We start from the raw sequence: 10,930 nt of genomic DNA on the forward strand, positions 1-10,930 counted from the left end.
ACCCTGAGGGAAGGGCGGAGCTGAGGTCACGCACCAACCTTCCGTGGTGTATGTATAGGGCCCTGTGTCCCTTCCTTGGTATATGTATAGGGCCGGCCCTCTGTACCTTCCTTGGTTTATGTATAGGGCCTTGTGTACCTTCCTTGGTATATGTATAGGGCCCTGTGTACCTTCCTTGGTTTATGTATAGGGCCCTGTGTACCTTCAATGGTATACGTATAGGGGCCCTGTGTACCGTGTCGCCTGCTAGACCTACGTCTGGGGGTCACTAAGTATAATTCGTCACTTGCTTGATTTCTGCTGATGATCTTTTGAGGAGGTCCTGGTGAACAGAGAGGCTGGAAGTTTCAGGACTACAGGCATATCGATCCAAGTCCAATTTGATCTTTGTACGGGGGTATGAAAGGGGTTCACAGATAACTGCTCTCTCGTCTCTGTGCAGTTGGTGACAACGAGGAAATCCCAGATGGGTTCACAGGTGTCCCCAGACTCGACCGGAAAAACCGGCGAAGCCGCTTACCGATGGGTGACACCCCATGTCTTCTTCGAGGGTCCCTGTTGGAGGACCTCGACACCAAGTCGCTGCTGGAGGGAGGAGGATGAGCCACGCGAAGGTGAAGGCAGAAGGGAGAGGAGTTATACCAAGGGAGAACCGTGGTCACACACCACACATGGAGCCTTACGGCTGGCGTGGTGCGGGATGAACGATGACTCGTCTACCGTATGGGAGGAGGTGCACCCCACCCGTGCCCGGACCACGTGCCTCAAAAGGCGATCACCAGAAGGGTGGCTCCTCCTCCCTGGGGCCGGCCACGTTGGGCCCCCGTGTACCAGGATGCCAGGTATGGGCGAGGGGCGTGGTGGAAGGGAGGGAGGGAAGGGGGTCGTGGTTCAGCCGGCAGCCTCGCCTGGAGACGACCTTCACCAAACTGAGACACAACCTGGCCTGGATGGCCGTGCAGTGCCACACCTCCGTAATGCCTCCATACCAGACCGAACCTCACCTAGACATGAGGGCACTTCCTACAAGGTTATTCCCGAAGTTGCAACGGCTCATGTGGCAGCAAGCAGTAGCCACCACCACCGCTATCACCACGGCCTTCAACCCTGCCCACGCTTATAGCCGTCATGCAAATCGCGGGGAGGCAAAATCTCATGAATGTCCGGTCCTCTCGTCCCTGAAACCAACCATAATGACTTCTGCATGCGACCTCTGCAGCGGCAGGTGACCACCACACACACACACCCGCACACACATACACGCCCCTAACCGTCAGTGCAACCGTATGTGACCTCTGCAGCGGCAGGTGACCACTACCCAGCCCCTAGCTGACGTGTATGAAGGGGGGACGGGCGTTATGAATAGGCAATCCCCAGCGTGAGGATTGAAAGGGAGAGCGACAGTAGGGCGAGGCGACCGCCTTCTGGAGGTGGCACCCTAGTGCAGGTGGCGACCACCTCCTCCTTCTCCTACAGGATCTGAACACTTTAAAGAGGAAATCTCCTTAAACAGGGGAATCTCCCGAGACGTCGATGTGACCTCCTGAGGGAAGGGATCTCCTGAAAGAGGTGACCTCCTACAGGAGAAGAGGACCTGAAAGAGGTGACCTCCTACAGGAGAAGAGGACCTGAAAGAGGTGACCTCCTACAGGAGAAGAGGACCTGAAAGAAGTGACCTCCTACAGGAGAAGAGGACCTGAAAGAGGTGACCTCCTACAGGAGAAGAGGAACTGAAAAGGGTGACCTCCTACAGGAGAAGAGGACCTGAAAAAGGTGACCTCCTACAGGAGAAGAGGACTTGAAAGAGGTGACCTCCTACAGGAGAAGAGGACCTGAAAGAGGTGACCTCCTACAGGAGAAGAGGACCTGAAAGAGGTGACCTCCTACAGGAGAAGAGGACCTGAAAGAGGTGACCTCCTACAGGAGAAGAGCACCTGAAAGAGGTGACCTCCTAAAAAAGAGAGGTTCGAGAAGAAGGGATCTCCTCAAAGGTGACCTTAAATAAGCGACCCCTTCCAACAGGGGTCACTACTAAAGACGAATGAACTCAAAAAAAAACAAAAAAAAAACATGATATTTACTTCCAGGCAATCCTCACATGACGGTGATGGCCCAATCCAGTCTAATCACCATGTAACGATATAACTGTAGTATTGTTGGGGCGACCACTGTACACTGAGTCGTCAGCGCTTTCAACCGGTGTGTGTGTGTGTGTGTGTGTGTGTGTGTGGGCGAGTTCAATTACTTATTTGTACGGTAAAGATCGGTGTAGAGAGAGAGTTCTTCGCTCGTGAGCCCCCCCCCCCACTCCCCTGTTCCCCACATCTCCTGAACCTTCTCATATGAACCTTCTCAACTATCAAAACTTTCTAAACCTCTAAATTCGTTCCACTTTCACCGCCTCGTAACTCAATTCCATTCATCCGCCAGCTTCATACCACCAAAGTACTACTTCTTCACATCCCCTTCTAACAAGTGTCTTCTTCTATTTCATCTTATGGTCTCTGGTTATTCCAGTCCTGCATCCTCCACAAGGTATGTCCACATATCCAGTCCTGCATCCTCCAAAAGGTATGTCCACACATCCAGTCCTGCATCCTCCAAAAGGTATGTCCACACATCCAGTCCTGCATCCTCCGAAAGGTATGTCCACACATCCAGTCCTGCATCCTCCAAAAGGTATGTCCACACATCCATTCCTGCATCCTCCAAAAGGTATGTCCACACATCCAGTCCTGCATCCTCCACAAGGTATGTCCACACATCCATTCCTGCATCCTCCAAAAGGTATGTCTACTTTTCGTCGTCATCGAACTAGTGTTGTCAAAACTTACAAGGCTGTGTGATCCGTTCACCCCTCACTCTTCTCTCTTCCAAGGTGGCCACAATTGAGGCCTCTAGCCTTTCCCTGTAAGTCACTCTGTATTCGTCCGTGTGTGTGTGTGTGTGTGTGTGTGTGTGTGTGTGTGTGTGTGTGTGTGTGTGTGTGTACGTAAATCCCCTTGTTTTCCCTTCATCTGTTCGTCCTCTTACGATTCGAAGATATGAACGTCGCGAAGGATCAACGACAGACTTATGTGTTCAACGAGTATTCCTACAACGAGAAGAGAGGCAAAGGTTATCGAGAGGGAGGCTCACCGCAGAGTCAGAGAGAGAGAGAGAGAGAGAGAGAGAGAGAGAGAGAGAGAGAGAGGCAAGTTCCACCGCAGATAGTGATCACAAGGTTCAGTGAGGCGATGCGACACGTATGCACATACATACATACATACGTACGTCCAAGGAGAGCCAGGCCGGCCTCATGCATGTCATCAGGGGTTGGGGGGTTTGGGGTGGGGATTCTCCATCACCCCCAACACACACCCACGTCATCAGGCTAGACGGGCGGAGGGAAGGCGGGGGAACTACAACTCCACCGCCTCCACCAACACCCAGTTTTCCTACAGTGAGAACTCACCCGGGGAATAAGCATCAGTCCGGACGAGAGAGAGAGAGAGAGAGAGAGAGAGAGAGAGAGAGAGAGAGAGAGAGAGAGAGAGAGAGAGAGAGAGAAGTACATACACACACACCCACACACACTTACAGATACATGAGGGACAGGGAATCCTTCCACACAGTCACTTTCAGTAGAATGAGGAATGGTATTGGATTTCCATGCTGGTGTAGGCGGGCCTGCGTCAGCGGAGAGAGAGAGATATGTAGATGGATGGACGAGACGGGCTGACGAGGCCATGCCAGACAAGCCATGTCGGTGTGGACGACGGTGAAGAACAGGTTCGGTACATACCACACATGACCATACACGAACCCCCTACCAGGAAGCGAATCATGCTTCCATCCATTTATACGCTGACGATAACCACTGGATCATGCAGGCTGAGTAACCACTGGATCATGCAGGCTGACGATAACCACTGGATCATGCAGGCTGAGTAACCACTGGATCATGCAGGCGGAGTAACCACTGGATCATGCAGGCGGAGTAACCACTGGATCATGCAGGCTGAGTAACCACTGGATCATGCAGGCGGAGTAACCACTGGATCATGCAGGCTGAGTAACCACTGGGTCATGCAGGGAAGAGTAACCACTGGATCATGCAGGCGGAGTAACCACTGGATCATGCAGGGAAGAGTAACCACTGGATCATGCAGGGAAGAGTCACCACTGGATCATGCAGGGAAGAGTCACCACTGGATCATGCGGGCGGAGTTACCACTGGATCATGCAGGCTGAGTAACCAATGGATCATGAGAGCAGAGTCGCCACTGGATCAAGAGGGCGGAGTTACCACTGGATCATGTGGCAATGAAGCCTTCACAACACGGTTGCAGTGGCCAGGCGAATGACAAGTGAAATCCAATCCAGGAGGGAAAACGTGAGGGGTAATGAGGAGGAGGAGGAGGAAGAGGAGGAGGAGGAGGAGGAGGAGGAGGAGGAGGAGGAGGAGGAGGAGGAGGAGGGAGGAGGAGGAAGGAGAAAGTGTGTACACACGGGGTAGAGGAGGGGGAGGAGGCTATGAGTACAGTGACGGAGGAAACACCTCATAAAAGTGTGCGACGTGAACCTTGGAGCCGACATGAGACACATGAGCAAGTCACCGGAGGGAGAAGGTCATGAGAAATACGAACTTATTCTGGTCAATGTTAACGACGGTCTTCAAGCGGAAGGTCGGTCGGCCAAGGTGTCTTCAAGCGGAAGGTCAGTCAACTGAGGTGTCTTCAAGCGGAAGGTCGGTCGGCCAAGGTGTCTTCAAGTAGAAGGTCGGTCGGCCGAGGTGTCTTCAAGTAGAAGGTCGGTCGGCCAAGGTGTCTTCAAGCGGAACGGACACACACAGTAGTTCCTCGGGTATGAGGGCGTTATTCCTTGACCTCACCCTTGTGAAAGGGACCTTAAAGGTCAAGGCCATCATAGATAGTAGAGGGTTGTTGACACCAGCGTGCACATGTACATCCAGGGCCAAGATCTTAAGCAGGTCCAGACATCTACGAGTCTCTTCACTTGAGAAAAAACACGATGAAATCCTGCAGGAGCAGAAGGCCGAGAGGCGCCCAGCGACACTGCTACGACCCCATAGTGCTTCCCTGAAGTTGGCTGGGTCTACCTACAGCAACACGCGCACCAGGGGGGAAAAGGAACAACGCCACGGAGGGAACATGTCTCAAACACGAGAGCGGTGGGCTTGTGGGAGAAGATGAGGGGAAGACGAGCGCACGCATGACTGAGGAAATCCAGTGGTGTGCATGTCAGACGGGTGTTGACGAGAAGTGGAGAGGGGGGATGGGGGGCGCGCCCCACGGGTGGAGGTACTACCCTCCACACATTCACAAATACGTAATCCCATGCGTGCCGGCACACACAATGAATGATGTACACACGTTCTCAGAACGGCACTCCACTCCAGTGGAAAGCAAGCATACAAGAGACGAAGCCATCATCCATGGGGCGTTCATCAACTATATGCTACGACACACACACACACATGTATCTATATATACATATGTATAGGTGTTACTGGGTTCGTTCCGTTACGCCAAAACGAGTGAAAAAGAGTCGCCTCTGGCGAGGCTGTACTCCTGGGAGTATCGTCTCGTTACAGAAGTCCTCACTCCAAAGGAGTCCACTCTTCCCTGTTACTGTACGTAGAACAGCCCCTGGGTTTGTAGGAACCTTCAGAGAGATGTCTTGGGTAACACCACGACTCCTCACATCCTCCGGGATGGGTAGAATCAGAGTCTGGCATATCGACCGGACATTAAAAATCACCCCAAGAAAAAAGAATAGCGTTGAAGGTGTGTGTGTGTGTGTGTGTGTGTGTGTGTGTGTGTGTGTGTGTCCTCCAGGTACTGGGGGGAGGGGGGGGGCGCCTCCAATCACAGTTCATTATACATCAGGCATCCACGACGCTCAGTAACAACCCTTTAACTCTAATCGTGACCTGGAGGTAAGACAGAAACAGACGACAGGATGATAGAAACCACCACACACACAAAAAAAAAGACAGAATAAACAACAAGACGGGGTCAAAAAAAAAAAAAGATGAATTTAGGTCCATCTTAACTCGACAAGTACAATTCAGGTGGCGTTACCTTCGTCTCCCAAGTAGCGCCTAGGGCCACACATATCTTCCGCCCTCGCTCCTATAAACACACACACGCCCCTCCCCCCCCTCCTCTCTCTCTCTCTCTCTCTCTCTCTCTCTCTCTCTCTCTCTCTCTCTCTCTCTCTCTCTCTCTCTCTCTCTTTCAACTCCCCGGGAAAGCGACGCGACGCGACGCTCCAACACACGACGACGAACACGACGCAAGGGCGACGAGGCAAGGCTAGACCTAGTCTTGCGTCGTGGAGGAGTGGGGAGGAAGGAGATGGGGAGGGGAGGGGAAGGAGGAGAGGGGCAGAGCGGAGGGGGGCGGGGGGCGGGGGAATGGGCGGGGGAGGGGGGTTTATATATATATATATATATATATATATATATATATATATATATATATGCACGTCAAGGCTTCCCTGACATTTTGCTTGTGGCGGCTCTTCTGGTGCAGGTAAGTTACCAGATACAGCCACACCTGACTCAGGCCTCGCACCTTAACCAGGGCCGAGTTATATGTCTTCAATCTAACACTCTCTCTCTCTCTCTCTCTCTCTCTCTCTCTCTCTCTCTCTCTCTCTCTCTCTCTCTCTCTCTCCTGCGTGTTACCGACGGCGCTCAATCGAACTTTCCCACCTTTAGTGATTACGAGTTTCATCCGAGCACTGTTGCAGTAACGAACGAGTTACGGATAGTTTAGACAACGAACGAGTCCCGGATAATAAACACGCAATGAACGAGTCACAGACAGTAAGGACATAACGAACGAGTCACGGATAATATAGACACGAACGAGTCACAGATGGCACGGCCATGACGAATGAGTCTCGGATAACAGAGACACATCACGAACGCGTCACGGATAACAAAGAGACGTCACGAATGCGTCACGGATAACAAAGACACATCACGAACGAGTCACGGACGATAAGGAGGAGAAAGCGGACGATAACATCGCCCACATTTGTCGCCAAAGGGCGAGACAAAGACGGCACAAGCTGGGGCGAAAGCTGGCTCCCTTCAGGGACGCTGCTCTGACCCAAACCCACAGGAAGACGTGCATCACTCCCCGGGCTCCGGCCTGACCACACTCCTGGCGCGGTGAGAAGAGCATCACCCAGATACAGAGGATCGAGACCCATCGACGGATGTCATTGACGTGATACCAAATAAGTTTCAAACCTCCGACATGGAATGAGAACTACGTGATTACACAGAGTGTCGCGTCTATCGATTTTTTTTCCCCATGTTCCAGATGATTCTCCCGGCTAATTATCTGTGATTAAGAGCTGCTCGATCACAGGTAATTAAGGAGTGTCCTTCGTCCTATAAACAGAGGCAACGGGATCTCGCTGCCGTTCCCCGATAGGTAAGACGACGACTAGTTCAAACGACCGACCGTTCAAAACCTGTTGAACATGGTGTGGCGCGTCCGTTTGATATGGTGCCTGATGCGTCCACTCACAAAATACACACGCTGTCCTTCGCAGGCAAGGGTTCGAACCCATCCCTCTGGAGGTCACCTCATGTCACTGAAGGGGACGTTTCATTCACTATACCTTATGTAGAGATAGATAGATAGATTGATTGACAGATAGATAGATAGACAGACAGACAGATAGATAAATAGATAGATAGATAGATATTTTTTTTTTTTTTTTTTTTTTATACTTTGTCGCTGTCTCCCGCGTTTGCGAGGTAGCGCAAGGAAACAGACGAAAGAAATGGCCCCCCCCCCCATACACATGTACATACACACGTCCACACACGCAAATATACATACCTACACAGCTTTCCATGGTTTACCCCAGACGCTTCACATGCCTTGCTTCAATCCACTGACAGCACGTCAACCCCTGTATACCACATGACTCCAATTCACTCTATTTCTTGCCCTCCTTTCACCCTCCTGCATGTTCAGGCCCCGATCACACAAAATCTTTTTCACTCCATCTTTCCACCTCCAATTTGGTCTCCCTCTTCTCCTCGTTCCCTCCACCTCCGACACATATATCCTCTTGGTCAATCTCTCCTCACTCATTCTCTCCATGTGCCCAAACCATTTCAAAACACCCTCTTCTGCTCTCTCAACCACGCTCTTTTTATTTCCACACATCTCTCTTACCCTTACGTTACTTACTCGATCAAACCACCTCACACCACACATTGTCCTCAAACATCTCATTTCCAGCACATCCATCCTCCTGCGCACATCTCTATCCATAGCCCACGCCTCGCAACCATACAACATTGTTGGAACCACTATTCCCTCAAAAGATATATATATATATATATATATATATATATATATATATATATATATATATATATATATATAGATAGATAGATAGATAGATAGATAGATAGATAGATAGAGAGAGAGAGAGAGAGAGAGAGAGAGAGAGAGAGAGAGAGAATTAATGAGAAGGCCTTCATTAGGGTCTGAGCTGCCCGGGCCGTCTAAGAGGCTAAATTAAAAAAAAAAAAAAAAAAACTTTCAGTGACGCAACGGGACGACCCTTGAGCACGATGGTACGACCCTCCTGCCCTCACACCCATGGGTCGTAACGTAACGTAGTCTTAGCGAACCCTCCTAACTTCCCAACACCAACGTATACTACGTTCCACGCGAATGGTCTTGTCTTTCTCTTCGTGTTATTCGCTCGCATTTTTAGGACTTCCTCTCAGTAAGGCGAAGCAAGACGGTCTTTCTCCTTTGGAAGGCTTCTTCCACCCCTGGAAGACACATCCACTCCTGGAACACACCTCCATCCCTGGAAAACACCTCCACCCCTGGAAGACTCATCCACTCCTGGAACATACCTCCATCCCTGGAAAACACCTACACTCCTGGAACACCTATGCTCCTGGAACACAGCTCCGTTCCTGGAACACCTACACTCCTGGAACACCTACACTCCTGGAGCAAACCTCCATCCCTGGAACACACCTCCACTCCTGGAACACACCTCCATCCCTGCAACACACCTCCACTCCTGGAGCAAACCTCCATCCCTGGAACATACCTCCACTCCTGGAGCACACCTCCACCCCTGGAACACACCTCCATCCCTGGAACACACCTCCATACCTGGAACATACCTTCACCTCTGGAACACACCTCCACCCCAGGAACATACCTCTACCCCTGGAACACCTCGATCCTGAAACACACTTCCACCACCCCTGGAACACACCTCTACCCCCCAGGAACACACCACCACTCTCGGAACACCGAAGAACAAAGGGTGTGGAGTGGAGGACCTGAGCCAACCACTAGTTTAACCTGTACACGGGATAATCTCCTCGACCCCACCGCCATCCCACCTACCCTCCCTCCTCACCTACTCCTACCCTGGTCTCACAAGGGGTTGGGCTGGGGAGGTGGAACCAGGAAGTGAAGAAAGGAACCCGCTACCCACCCAGCTGGGGTGCCGTGAACACCATCTAGGGGTTGCGGGTGTGGTGTCCATCACCACCCGATGGGGGCCAATGGGGTGGTCCATGAACACCATCTGGGAACTAATCCACACCAGATGGGACACCCTCCCCCCCAATCACCACCAGCTGGCAGGCTATTATGGTTTGAGAGAGAGAGAGAGAGAGAGAGAGAGAGAGAGAGAGAGAGAGAGAGAGAGAGAGAGAGAGAGAGAGAGAGAGAGAGAGAGAGAGAATACTTTTGCTGTGGACTTGTACTGCTTCCACTCATTACTGAATACCAGAAAACCAACACCCCTCACACCGGCTGTATGTGATACACACCAAACATCTCGCGCGTCACATTCTAAAACTGCCCACAACCGTCACATTCTTAAACTATCCATTACCGTCACATTCTTAAACTGTCCATTACCGTCACATTCTTAAACTGTCCATAACCGTCACATTCTTAACCTGTCCATTACCGTCACATTCTTAAACTGTCCATAACCGTCACATTCTTAAACTATCCATGACCGTCACATTCTTAAACTGTCCATGACCGTCACATTCTTAAACTGTCCATTACCGTCACATTCTTAACCTGTCCATTACCGTCACATTCTTAAACTATCCATGACCGTCACATTCTTAAACTATCCATGACCGTCACATTCTTAAACTATCCATGACCGTCACATTCTTAAACTATCCATGACCGTCACATTCTTAAACTATCCATGACCGTCACATTCTTAAACTATCCATGACCGTCACATTCTTAAACTATCCATGACCGTCACATTCTTAAACTATCCATGACCGTCACATTCTTAAACTATCCATGACCGTCACATTCTTAAACTATCCATGACCGTCACATTCTTAAACTATCCATGACCGTCACATTCTTAAACTATCCATGACCGTCACATTCTTAAACTATCCATGACCGTCACATTCTTAAACTATCCATGACCGTCACATTCTTAAACTATCCATGACCGTCACATTCTTAAACTATCCATGACCGTCACATTCTTAAACTATCCATGACCGTCACATTCTTAAACTATCCATGACCGTCACATTCTTAAACTATCCATGACCGTCACATTCTTAAACTATCCATGACCGTCACATTCTTAAACTATCCATGACCGTCACATTCTTAAACTATCCATGACCGTCACATTCTTAAACTATCCATGACCGTCACATTCTTAAACTATCCATGACCGTCACATTCTTAAACTGTCCATTACCGTCACATTCTAAAACTGCCCACAACCGTCACATTCTAAAACTGCCCACAACCGTCACATTCTAAAACTGCCCACAACCGTCACATTCTAAAACTGCCCACAACCGTCACATTCTAAAACTGTCCATTACCGTCACATTCTTAAACTATCCATGACCGTC

This window comes from Panulirus ornatus, chromosome 11 (genome assembly GCF_036320965.1).
Source record: "Panulirus ornatus isolate Po-2019 chromosome 11, ASM3632096v1, whole genome shotgun sequence".
In the NCBI taxonomy this organism is placed as follows: Eukaryota; Metazoa; Arthropoda; class Malacostraca; order Decapoda; family Palinuridae; genus Panulirus; species Panulirus ornatus.